At 34.2% G+C, this 14,636-nt stretch overlaps 1 protein-coding gene across 1 annotated transcript in view; it reads left to right on the forward strand.

The window, feature by feature from the left end:
• The first annotated feature begins 11,152 nt into the window (after positions 1 to 11,152).
• The window catches only part of LOC117343833, a 71,319-nt gene continuing 67,835 nt past the window's right edge, over positions 11,153 to 14,636 (forward strand). Inside the window, exon 1 of the mRNA XM_033906355.1 lies at positions 11,153 to 11,262. The gene's annotated coding sequence lies outside the window, so the exon portion shown is untranslated. The remainder of the gene's footprint in view (positions 11,263 to 14,636) is intronic.

Below are 14,636 nucleotides of genomic sequence, written 5' to 3' on the forward strand. Positions count from 1 at the left end.
ATTTGACTATTTTAGTGTAATTTAGTTGAGCTGACCATTAAAAGTTACATTGTATATTTGACTATTTCAGTGTAATTTAGTAGAGCGGACCATTAAAAGTTACACTGTATATTTGACTATTTCAGTGTAATTTAGTAGAGCTGACCATTAAAAGTTACATTGTATATTTGACTATTTCAGTGTAATTTAGTAGAGCGGACCATTAAAAGTTACATTGTATATTTGACTATTTCAGTGTAATTTAGTAGAGCGGACCATTAAAAGTTACATTGTATATTTGACTATTTTAGTGTAATTTAGTAGAGCGGACCATTAAAAGTTACATTGTATAGTTGACTATATAGTGTAATTTAGTTGAGCTGGCCATTAAAAGTTACATTGTATAGTTGACTATATAGTGTAATTTAGTAGAGCGGACCATTAAAAGTTACATTGTATATTTGACTATTTTAGTGTAATTTAGTTGAGCTGACCATTAAAAGTTACATTGTATATTTGACTATTTCAGTGTAATTTAGTAGAGCGGACCATTAAAAGTTACATTGTATAGTTTAATATAAAGTGTAATTTAGTAGAGCTGGCCATTAAAAGTTACATTGTATATTTGACTATTTTAGTGTAATTTAGTAGAGCGGACCATTAAAAGTTACATTGTATATTTGACTATTTTAGTGTAATTTAGTAGAGCGGACCATTAAAAGTTACATTGTATATTTGACTATTTCAGTGTAATTTAGTAGAGCGGACCATTAAAAGTTACATTGTATAGTTGACTATTTCAGTGTAATTTAGTAGAGCGGACCATTAAAAGTTACATTGTATAGTTGACTATTTTAGTGTAATTTAGTAGAGCGGACCATTAAAAGTTACATTGTATAGTTTAATATAAAGTGTAATTTAGTAGAGCTGGCCATTAAAAGTTACATTGTATATTTGACTATTTCAGTGTAATTTAGTAGAGCTGGCCATTAAAAGTTACATTGTATAGTTTAATATAAAGTGTAATTTAGTTGAGCTGACCATTAAAAGTTACACTGTATATTTGACTATTTCAGTGTAATTTAGTAGAGCGGACCATTAAAAGTTACATAACCATTTATCACTGGGACATTAATGGATTGTTAATTAAACAGATTTACATTTAATATCCATCTTACATGTATTTTTACTTACGATACTTTATCTGTGAATGAACAGGAAATGACAATCTGGTCACGTTACGTATGTGAGAAAACACAACAGGAAATATAACACTGAATTAGGCACTTGTAATACCACTTATATATAAGTATGACAACCCCGACAGCAAATTTCTTGTTTTAGTTTTTACCAGGAGAGAAATCTATCTACAACAGGAAGCCACATGGCTTGTTCGCAATTTTTTGTTTAACATTTGTCGGCCATTCAAAAAGTTCCTGTTTGATTTTTGAGGTATGTATGTAAAAATGCACTCTTGATGTTTGTTTTGATGGGCATGGTTTACCAGTCACAAAGTTGTAGCTGGAGTATATATGTGAATGTACTTTGTGGTTTTTGGTGGTGAGGCGCTTTTTTTGCCATTCACAAAGTTGTAGCTGGAGTATATATGTGAATGTACTTTGTGTTTTTTGGTGGTGAGGCGCTTTTTTTGCCATTCACAAAGTTGTAGCTGGAGTATATATGTGAATGTACTTGGTGTTTTTTGGTGGTGAGGCGCTTTTTTTGCCATTCACAAGTTATAAGGGCTAGTAGTACGAAGGTGACCCTGACTACAGACATCATGTGCATTACATGTGATGTGAAAACCGCCCTGTGATGTACTGCCAGTACACATGTTACACACAACACTATAACAGGTCTTACCACAGATAATGGTGGGGCGATCTCTATCAAGTTATCATGTGGATGCTTATCAGCTAGCTTTAATGAAGCCTTTTGTTTTTGGGCCAGATCTCTATTACAAATTTAAGACAACATTGCCGCCATTATAATTTTAATCAAGTGTTGGTGTCGGTGCTATGATTGGCGTAAGATTTCAACAATAGAGTTGCTCAAATATTTAAAAACATTCAGAGTATCCATTTCCTTGTACTACAGTTGTGTAAGAAGATTTAACAAAATCTGAGATGTAGCAATATCTTAATAATTTAATATACCTTTCTGAAATCAAGCCAATTTAATTATCATACTCTGCAGTGACAATTTTGTTTGGTTATCTCAATGTTTGTACTAATAAATGCTATTTGTTTTAATCATATGAACATATGATAAATCTATTTATTATGTGTTGATATGCACTTTTGCATTTCATTAAATTTTAATTAGTTGACATTTTACATACACACACCTACACGTATGTATATAACATCCTTATTTTATGCTGTGCCCTGCCACATCTCCATGTTTTGTTATAGAAATATTTCAGAGTTATGTCCCTTTTTGTGAAACACCTCATCCTTTGAGTGTACTTACTTATGCCTTGCAAAAAGGTATCTCAAACTTATTCCAGCTTAATTGAATTGCCTTCTTTGTTTACCATTCACAGAGTTGTAGCTGAGTATGGACTTTATTGCCTGGTTCCTAATTTTCACTAATTATGTAAATTTTTCCTCATAGGGAAACTCAATTCTCAAGGACTCGTGTATGACATGTGACATACTTGGTGCTAAGATTATGTATAGTTTGTATGTGTTAAAACCTCATATATGTATACCCATTCTACCCAATCAAATAATCATTTAGATACCTAACATTTTGCATACACCTATAAAACCTTCCAATCGGAGATTGCAGCAAAATTTGTGGGCAGAATTTGGACCCTACCCAAAAATGTGTCCTACCTAGCTGGGTATTACCATTTAGTCAGTGAGGATTTTTTTCTCACAATAAAAAAATCAGTTAATAAATAAAACTAAATTTAATAAATAGAGAGGTTCACGACTTGCTGTAAGCTATATTTTACTCTACCATTACAAAATAAATTTGGTAAGTATAATGTCGAAATTATGTAACCTCCATTTCCCGTTTCTATTGCACAAGTTACGATTTCTTTTTGTATGAAAATTGCACAAAAGTGTCTACCTATATGTTCTTATGGAAATTGGAGACCTCAATTTACCATATAAGCAAACATGCAGTATTCAATTTGTAGAAATTTTGTATAGATTTAGTGAGATCAATTTAGAAACATTAGCAAGCCCAGATTGTGTCACTTGTGTGCATTAATTTTGTGGGAATCTATGTGTACATTTTAAAATTGGTAAGAAATAAGCCTTAAACAAAGCAATGAATTGCTATTCCAGCAGAAATTATAGGTGAACAGCATGTATCACAATTTCTATATACCCACTACTTCACTATTATGCATCGTGCTCTTATAATATGGAGTTATCGCCCTTTGTTTACTGTGCATGGCTGTATCTTGGGTGTATCTAAAACAACTTTTGATCTAAAAGTTTTACTGATAATCTACATTTTAAGTGAAAAATAGAATTCTTACTTGAGACAGAGGCAGGTAAAAGCAGGCAAGTTCATTCTGTATTCATTCACATTTTGGTTATGGACATTGCTTATCTGTCAGAATCTACAATTTAAAGTGTATGTATAATTTCACAGGTTATGGAGGTCTGATCTGCTAGAATCGACAGTTTTAAAGTGTATTTATAATTTCACAGGTTATGGAGATCTGATCTGCTAGAATCCACATTTTTAAGTGTATGTATAATTTCACAGGTTATGGAGGTCTGATCTGCTAGAATCCACAGTTTTAAAGTGTATGTATAATTTCACAGGTTATGGAGATCTGATCTGCTAGAATCCACAGTTTTAAAGTGTATGTAATCTCACATGGTGATAATTCTGTCATTATAGTTTGATATGTGATGGTGGTTTAGAAAACTCTCGGCTCACGAGTTCCTAAACTCTAAAATCATATTTATTTAGGCAATGCATTACCTTCTGTCAACTTAATGAATTTAGTAAATCATATGTCCCATAGAGACAAACGTCTTGAAATTTAAAAAAAAAAGTGTTGTGAAAGATCATGTAGTATTGCTTGAAAGTTTTAACTGTTTCTTGCCAATTAAAGGATTTCATTGCAAATATGTCTCTAGTCGACATTTATGAGTCACCTGCATCAATTCTGCTTTTCTGTTGACAGCATAATTTGTCAAAATTTAAAGGAATACTATATTTTGGTAGATTTTAGGACTATGTCATCAATAGTTTGATTTTAATTGTGTAATGTACTGATTTTAGAGAACAACTGAAGAAAAAAAAAAGATAAAAAATCCAAAAAATCTAGCGAAGGACTGACAGCTAGTTCTCAAGACAAAAAAAAATTCTTAATTAAAATTTTTCTCTTTGATGAGTGAGTTATTCATTGGCAACAATCAGCTGTGGTTTTCATAAATTTTCATTCTTAATTGTCAACTTTTCTTGATATCAAGAAACATCAATTCAGCATGAATTAACAGCAATTAAGAAACTTATTTAATCAATTTGGAAAATTTGTCCTTAAGGCAAATTACTCTTGGGCTACTGCACTTGAAACGTTTCATTGTGACGAATTACATCTGATATTACCAAAAAAAAATTGTAATTAGTTGGAAATTCCATAAATTGAATTGCAATCTCTCATCATCCCTTAGAATGAAAGATTTAAGGATCACGTCAGGCAAAACGGAAATTGATGTGAAAGTGGTTTTGTGATATTTGTGCACGGAAATGTTATATATGTACAGCTTGACAATAACAAAGAGTTGTGTTCGGAAATTGTGATGATTGGGCATCTGTTGGCATCGAATTGAGTACAGAGCTGTCACTGTTACAGGTATAGAGGTGAATTGAGGCTGCATGTTACTTTAGACATGATGGGATAGAGTCAAGGGTTTACAGGGATCCCATGAAATGAAACATGACTTGGTATACCAACATCCACCATGTCCCATCATGCAATTCAGTTTTATTTGCTCCGTCAGGGCAGAAAGTTAAAGCAAAGTAATATCAAGGTCAACTATAAGAAAACATCAAATGACTTTGTCAGGGTCTCAAAATCAATATACAGTTGTAAATCTATGAACATTTATATAGAATGCTTATTTCCATGGAAGTTAGATTTCATGCTTTGACATTTTCTGGTGGATAAATGAGAAAATTACAGCATAATTTTCATTGATTAAAGTCTATTGATGATAAGAATGAATTGTCAAACATAAAGCAACATCTTTATTGATGTATTGCTTCCTTTAACCAGTTAAGGTATAAAATAATTCTGTCAATATCAGATAATGCTGGCTTTCCTAGAATTATAGATAAATATTGTTTAATTGACATGACAGCTGTATGGACTGTTTCCTGTTTACATGAGACTTGTGGTAATGTATGTATTGGTTGTTTGGACAGTTAAGGTAACTGGCCATCCCAACTTCCTGTTATATCCACTCAGGACAATTACAAGCTAACTCAGGATGAGTTGTGTATTGTTGGTATAATATTACCTGGGTAAACGATAATGGTTTCTTTGACAGATTTTCTTTTGTCGCACTCAAATAAAATAACACAAAAATATTTTTTAAAAGGTTGTAATATTCAGTCTTCAACTCCTTATTGTCACACTCAAATAAAATGACACAAAAATATAAAAATGATGTAATATCTAGAGTCTCCAACTTTTTCTTGTCTCACTGAAAATCAAATTCCACAAAAATATAAAACTGGTGTAATACAATGTATCTGGAATCTTCAACTCTTTGTTGTCGCACTCAAATAAAATTCTACAAAAATATAAAAATGTCATAATATTTGGAGTCTCCAATTTTTTGTTATCACAATCAAATAAGTTCCACAAAAATATAAAACTGGTGTGATATCTGGAATCTTCAACTCTTTGTTGTCGCACTCAAATAAAATTCTACAAAAATATAAAAATGTCATAATATTTGGAGTCTCCAATTTTTTGTTGTCACAATCAAATAAATTCCACAAAAATAACACAACTTACCTACAGAGATCCTATGTGAAAAAAGCTGGAGTCATTTTATTACTGTTGATAAGGAACTACAAGTACAGAAGTAAGGTATTAGAGTTGCCTTACACGATAGCAACAATTTTGTAACAATTAGATTTTAAAAGAAAAGAAATTTCTCAATATTTAGAATGTTTTATGCGACACAATACATCTACATAACAAATTTTAATTGAAATCAGACATTTACTATATATGACTTAGTTAACATGTTATAATAAAGGAATACATATTGATATAAATCATGAATAGTGTTTTCAGTGCATAATTTTGATTATTAGATATCTCTGTTTTTGAGAATTTCTGAATATGGTAAAAAACAATTGTATGGTATATGTATTAGATAAATAAGATTTGTACATATGCAGGATAAGATATTTGAAAATCCACTTTTGAATTAAATCTAAAAATACCTGATAAAGTACAGCAAAGCCAGGGAACTAAAATTTGTCTGTATGGTCAGACTGCTTGCTCTGAGAACAGGAGAGATAAAAAACCCTTTATTTTTGGCCAAGTGAATTAAAATGTATTTACAAAGTACAATAATCTAGATAAGAGGTATTGAAGTTTGTTTGAGTCTAAAAAAATCAAACATTAAAAAAAACCACTAGTCCTGTAACGGAAATTCAAAATGCATTTGTGTATAAGCAGTCTGCCTTTCTTCTACTTGAGAGGCAAGGTGGGAAATCATTAATCGTTTGGCAGTTTACAGATAGCTGACAACAGGGACCAGACGGCCTATGTCTGCACAAAGATACAATAGCTTGTGAAATCTTTTGTTTCTTAGTTTCTAGATATCCAGACTCTATAAATTTGGTCAAAATGACTGAAAACGTTAGAGTTCTTGAGATAAGTTGAAAACGTGTTTAGCTGTTATCTGTGGAGAAGGAGGGGGTGTTGGGGGATAGTGTTGAAGACATTGTTCAGGGGTCATCTACTGTGTAGAGGGTGGGGCTTTCCTGCTTTTACTGGCAAGCACGATTGATGTGTAGGGTTTTTATCTTCAACAGCTTTGTCCTGGACAGTGTAGGAGATCCATTGTTGAGGTCCACTGTGAAGTTAGCTTGACAGACAGTGTTGCAATAGATGATAAAAAAAATTGGTAGAAGTATTTGGGGATCTAAGTAATTAACTTCGCTGGTCATGTTGGAAAAAAAAAACAAAGATAAAAAAAAATCTCTGGAATTCAAGAACTATTTATAAATTGTGATAATGGGAAAAGTACTTCTCTGTTTGTTTGATTTTTTTTGCTCTACATAAGTTTTTTTTTTTTTTTACTGATATTCATGGTATGTAATTATTATTTCTTCATCAGTAGGGTAGAATTCATGGAAGTTAATGCATGACTGTTTATCCCAGATGACATCTTTGGAACCAGTATCAATGTCACACAAATTTCGAGTGTTGAAGGTTTGGAAGTTTGGAGACATCAAACAACAGAGAGGGTTGAAGGTTTGGAGACATCAAACAACACAGAGGGTTGAAGGTTTGGAGACATCAAACAACACAGAGGGTTGGAGGTTTGGAGACATCAAACAACACAGAGGGTTGAAGGTTTAGAGACATCAAACAACACAGGGGGTTGAATGTTTGGAGACATCAAACAACAGAGAGGGTTGAAGGTTTGGAGACATCAAACAACACAGAGGGTTGAAGATTTGGAGACACCAAACAACACAGAGGGTTGAAGGTTTAGAGACATCAAACAACACAGGGGGTTGAAGGTTTGGAGACATCAAACAACACAGAGGGTTGGAGGTTTGGAGACATCAAACAACACAGAGGGTTGAAGGTTAAGAGACATCAAACAACAGAGAGGGTTGAAGGTTAAGAGACATCAAACAACAGAGGGGGTTGAAGGTTTGGAGACATCAAACAACAGAGAGGGTTGAAGTATTGGAGACATCAAACAACACAGAGGGTTGGAGGTTCGGAGACATCAAACAACAGAGAGCGTTGAAGGTTAAGAGACATCAAACAACAGAGAGGGTTGAAGGTTAAGAGACATCAAACAACAGAGGGGGTTGAAGGTTAAGAGACATCAAACAACACAGGGAGTTGAAGGTTTGGAGACATCAAACAACACAGGGAGTTGAAGGTTTGGAGACATCAAACAACACAGAGGGTTGAAGGTTTGGAGACATCAAACAACACAGGGAGTTGAGGTGGGGAGACACCAAACAACACAGAAGGTTGAAGGTTTGGAGACACCAAACAACACAGAGGGTTGAAAGTTTGGAGACATCAAACAACACAGGGAGTTGAAGGTTTGGAGACATCAAACAACACAGGGTTTGGAGACATCAAACAACAGAGAGGGTTGAAGGTTTGGAGACATCAAACAACACAGGGAGTTGAGGTGGGGAGACACCAAACAACACAGAAGGTTGAAGGTTTGGAGACATCAAACAACACAGAGGGTTGAAGGTTTGGAGCGTCAAACAACACAGGGAGTTGAGGTGGGGAGACACCAAACAACACAGAAGGTTGAAGGTTTGGAGACATCAAACAACAGAGAGGGTTGAAGGTTTGGAGACACCAAACAACAGAGAGGATTAAAGGTTTGGAGACACCAAACAACAGAGAGGATTAAAGGTTTGGAGACATCAAACAACAGAGAGGGTTGGAGGTTTGGAGACATCAAACAACACAGAGGGTTGGAGGTTTGGATACATCAAACAACACAAAGGGTTGGAGGTTTGGAGACATCAAACAACACAGGGAGTTGAAGGTTTGGAGACATCAAACAACACAGGGGGTTGGAGGTTTGGAGACATCAAACAACACAGGGGGTTGAAGGTTTGGAGACATCAAACAACACAGGGGGTTGGAGGTTTGGAGACATCAAACAACAGAGAGGGTTGAAGGTTTGGAGACATCAAACAACACAGAGGGTTGAAGGTTTGGAGACATCAAACAAAACAGAAGGTTGAAGGTTTGGAGACATCAAACAACACAGGGAGTTGAAGGTTTGGAGACATCAAACAACACAGGGAGTTGAAGGTTTAGAAACATCAAACAACACAGAAGGTTGAAGGTTTGGAGACATCAAACAACACAGAAGGTTGAAGGTTTGGAGACATCAAACAACACAGGGGGTTGAAGGTTTAGAAACATCAAACAACACAGAAGGTTGAAGGTTTGGAGACATCAAACAACACAGAAGGTTGAAGGTTTGGAGACATCAAACAACACAGGGAGTTGAAGGTTTGGAGACATCAAACAACACAGGGGGTTGAAGGTTTAGAAACATCAAACAACACAGAGGGTCGAAGGTTTAGAGATATCAAACAACACAGAGGGTTGAAGGTTTGGAGACATCAAACAACAGAGAGGGTTGAAGGTTTGGAGACATCAAACAACACAGAGGGTTGAAGGTTTGGAGACATCAAACAACAGAGAGGGTTGAAGGTTTGGAGACATCAAACAACAGAGAGGGTTGAAGGTTTGGAGACATCAAACAACACAGAGGGTTGGAGGTTTGGAGACACCAAACAACATGGGGAGTTGAAGTTTTGGTGACAAAACTAACGAGCATGTATGAAGGTTGAATTAGAATGATGTTTGTTGGAGGGTGTATGGAGACAACATAAAAAACTTTGAATGATGTGAAAGCACCTGAAGTCTATTCCATGTCTGCCGCTATTTAGCTTAGCCATGTGGTCCAGTGCTTCTAAAGGATGCATTCCTTTATGTGGCATATAAAACCCTGCCATGCATTAACAGGGACCTGCTTTATGTCCTCACAGGACCTTCCCCTGTGGAGATGTCGTTTCATCAGAGATTCATTTTCCTCGTAAACTGTTAACATTGTAGAAGGAAATGTAATTGTCTAGTTCACCCATGGAGACAAAACCATTTAGCCATATTGGTTTGTATATTGTATGACATGAAAATGGGTAAGCAATCAAAAAATAAAACAACTGAATACATGAAATAAACCTTCCTCTTAATCAAAACTTTTCTGGTCAGAGTGAGTTTTAGAGCTGCTGTCTCCAGCTTTTTTCCATGAACAAATCTTGTTGGATCTCATCAATTGGTGGAGATTTACAGCTGAAATAGGCCATGGTTTAGAACCATCAGTGAAAACATAAAATTGATATATATATCTCATACTTTAAACTTTCAAATACTCTGAATATTAGTCCTTCGTCTGTACTTTAGAAGATGCTGATATTTGTCAGTCTATTGACAGCTTTGTCTAGGGCATTCATTTGTACTTTTTATGCCCTGGCGATGCCTGGCCATGAAACTGTGTTTCAGGGCAGGTTGTCAAGTGGCAGCGGGGGCATCTATGTCTTACAGATATTTTCTAGTTTAACTGCAATTTGCAAAGTTTGTGTTTGTTTGTGGATACAGTTTAGGGTGACAGAGTATTGCCTAAGTGAAATTAGATGATGGTCCATAAAGTATAACAAAGTTGTGGTCATTTTGGATACCAAATTATGACCAGAATTCAGGAGATAATCCATTGATTGCATTGTTATACCTCGTTGTTTTGGTGGTTTGGTTACAAACTTCCCGGTATTCGAGAAGTCAAAGTTTGTTTCATTAAGAGAACAAGAATGAATTCTATTTGATATGAAATATATATTATATACATTTATGAACAAAGAACTCAAACACAGACTGAAGTTATACGACTATTTATTATACTAATACATTGGGCTAAAGGGCTATAACAGCTGTGGTGCTTAACTCTCTCTTGTAGATGACCTGGCCAATATAATTATAATAGATACATTTACACTAAAACTGAATTTAAGCTAGCGTAGACTGTATATGTAGCTATATATATAGAAAAGCTGTTCCTGTTGGCCAGGCCATGTAACTGAGTCGAGTGAACTTATTAGTAGATATGAACGAATTCTTGGGGGACTTACGAATTACAAATGATGTAAAATGCCCCACTCGTACTTGGTTTAAAAGGTTGTCCAGTTGTTTATTCCAGCTCATTAACCTTACACATTAACATGAGTGTATGTTAGGTTTTTACCAGCCCATTGTTCCCCTAGGTATATACACGCATGCTTTGAAGTCTGCTGTTATCTCTTAAGTAGATGTCATCTCACCACGTAACGCTATCATTTACATGGACGCCACTCAAGTCATGTGACCACACCATCACTTTTGTCGTATGTGTCATAATGTCCCCAAGGCTGGGATGTTGTTGAGAAACAAGTGAACTTTTAATCAGCTGTTAGATATTTAATTTACCTGGATGTGAGGCAGCACAGGTTAGGACAATAGATGGTCAGGTGAGAATTTTAGACACCAGGTGTAACATCTACTTGTTAGTCAAAATATTATGCATTAGGAAAGGAGACACTCTGTCAACAATCTTTTCCTTATCAATTAATGTACAGTTATGATTGGACACTGATTAAATTCATCTATATTTTAAAGAGTGCAACATAAATGCATCAGTTTGAGGAACAATTATCATGGGAACTTTGCATGACTTCTTTATCAGATTTCGCTAAAAGGTATTGAGTTATTATGCTGTGAAATTTGTTGACGTGTAATAATAGCTATTGTTAAGAAAATAAGTTTTTTTTTTCATTATACAGAAAGATCAAGCTTCCTCGTGTATTTCACTATGATACTGTCCGTTGGTGTTCGATAAGATTTTCATCCCCATAGAATTGTTACAAGTATCATTTTGCACAGAGCTAGATCTTTGTCATTTCCCACATTATCAAAACATGAAGAAGATTAAAGTTTTCCATCTTATTACTCTTCAGACTGACAGGCCTCTGTCATCTTTTCTATATAAGCACGCCACAAACGTTGTCAACCAGATATCTCTAATTATATTTTGTAACTCCTGTCTGCTTCAAAATGTTGTGATCGAATGTCTGAATGCAGACCTTTTGTTCAGGTTTACCATTTTTGTCCTGATTTAACATTTGACACTTTGTCTGGAAACTTACTGCTATAGAATTATATCTATATAAAACACTATTTGTTGCAGTGCAAGACACATGCAATGTATATGTATTCAAACATACTGTTTGCGTTCACTGTCTTTTAGTATTCTATCTAGATACAGTGCACCATATATATTTTAAAATATACTGTCTGTATAGAATAGTGTATAGAATTCTAATAAAACACATCTGGGTAATAATGTTAGGATACAGTGTATAGAATTTTAATGAAATACATCTGGACACAAATTATTCTCTAAGTGTTTTATTATCGGAGCAAGGATATTTATTATAATCCATTATTTGAAAAAGAAATTGTTATGCCATCTTTTTAAGGATTGAACATAATAGTAAGTTGGTCTCTAATGTATCAACTGAAAACCGAGGTGCACTCTGAAGAATTGTGTAAAGAGTCCACTTCTGTTTTTGGTATATATTGCATCAAGAAACTAATTTGTTATTTAAAGTTTAATCATTATAATTCAATTTCAGAACTAAAAACAAAATTACTGTTAGGAAAATAACATTAATTCAAGTTACACCAACCAAGTATTTTTTCTATAGCAACAATATAGAAACAAACACAGGGCCCATTAAAAATGTTCACCATGCATTTGCCAGAAAGAACTTCATTTCAATCTCAATTCCATGTATACTGTTTGCATATTTGATGGAAAATGGCATGTTAATGGCCAAATATATCTATGAAAGATTGTAGCTGAGGATGAAATATCATCAAAATTGAGGTATTCCTTACAAAAAACTAGCTGTTATGTATGATGTCATTTGCAGTCTTATCATTTGAAAGACAGAATAGATAGACCAATGAAAAAGAGTGTTACAACTGAAATTATTTTTTTCTGATATAACCAAACTGATAGCCAATGAAAGCATGTTTACATCATTATTGTCTCCTAAGTCAATGTTTTGAAGTGGAATGAAAGAAATTGTTTCTCAATTGCTATTTTGTAGTATGAAGGAAATACATAGTTTCTCTCCTGTTACAGTCTGATCTTAATATCATCAAATAATAGCCTTTCCGTCAGTCAACATGTATATCATTTAGATTTTTCCTCCCTTTCCTTAACAACAATGTAACAGTATTTTTTATCATGTAAAATATTTCATTGATGTCCAGGATATTTTTTAACAGACGTGACCCCATTATTTCTTATTTAATATATAAGACATGTGTAATTGAGCTAGTATTCATCCCAGTTCGGTATTTGATGTGACAAGTACAAGCTATAACAGTGTCTTTGTGAATACCTAAATGATCAATTTTCACAGTGTTTTTTCAGTGTAAGTTTCTTAATTTGATGTTGTATTAGGGAGTAAGGAGTAAATAATTCATCACAAAACCATTTACTGTTATCTAATGTGTACATTGCATGTTTAGGGATGTAGATACACAATCTCCCTTTGTAATGGAATGGGACTTGTTAGCTTTCAAACTGCATATCTTAAAAAAGGATAATTGCTATAGTTTCTGGTTTAAAATCTAACATCAACATGCTTTTATTACAACAACATTTAATTGCATATAAAATCAGTATATTTTTTTTTCTTCTTAATTTTATGTTTTAATAAATAAATGAAGACGATCTTTAGAAATATATTTGTCTTTATTCTGACCCAAGATTGTCATACATAAAGTGAAAACCTATAAATCCTGGTCTGTTGTGTAATATGTAAGCACCGTGATAAATCGTTTATCAAGGGAAGAAATGTGGTAAAGTTCAACATTACGTATTTATGAGTCTTACAAATGTCTAGTGCCTATATAGTTATAAATAGTGTGATTATATTTGTGTACTTGACTCCTGATCTAATAGTACACCACACTTAGGAGTCGTAGGGAAAGGGCAAAGCTGACAGATTCATTGTATAACAGTCCTCTCCCATTGACTCTTTCTTCAGAAGAGAATGTAATGATTGTAATTGGAAATTATGAAATGTGTTGAAAAATATTTCAAGACTTTTAACATTGAGGAAATGCTGACATATGTGACATTATTTAATGCATTGAAAGCAGAAATAGAACAATTGTATCTATCCAGTAATATAATTCTATTTTGCAAACTCATAACATTTCACTCAAAATAAAATTGAATTTGTCAGAATTTTCCTGAACAACACTAGACATGGTGGGCTTATTACCAGACATGGGTTTATGCTGGACAGAGATGGTGTGTAGATTACTGTTGATATCTGTCTGCTGTGTATCTGAATGGCCAGACAGAATTGGTATCAGATGTTACGGGCTTGTCACGCCTAAGCTTGCTGTACATGACCACACCTTTGGCACTTTTTAGGTGTCTGTACTATTACGACAGAACAACAGTATCTCTTAGAACAGTAGTACATTGTGAGGACATCGACAGAGCATTGTCTAAAAAAATAGCAACAGCAGGCAATGGTGCAAGCAATAAGACTACAACCGTTACAATGGCAGCAATTCTGTTATGGCTTCATTCATTAATGTTGGTAGAGCACTAGTAATACCCCATAATGGATTGGCTCTCAGGTGCCCACTATATGTATACATTCAAATGAATGATCTGGGCCTTATTTCAAGGTCACATTAGTCAAATGTCTTTGAGACCAGTGATATTGGAATGAAAGAAATATTCAAATGAATAATACTAAGCTACTCTTATATATGAATTCAGTGGCTTACTCAGCTTAGCATCCATATTAAA

Source organism: Pecten maximus, chromosome 15 (genome assembly GCF_902652985.1).
Source record: "Pecten maximus chromosome 15, xPecMax1.1, whole genome shotgun sequence".
Taxonomy (NCBI): Eukaryota; Metazoa; Mollusca; class Bivalvia; order Pectinida; family Pectinidae; genus Pecten; species Pecten maximus.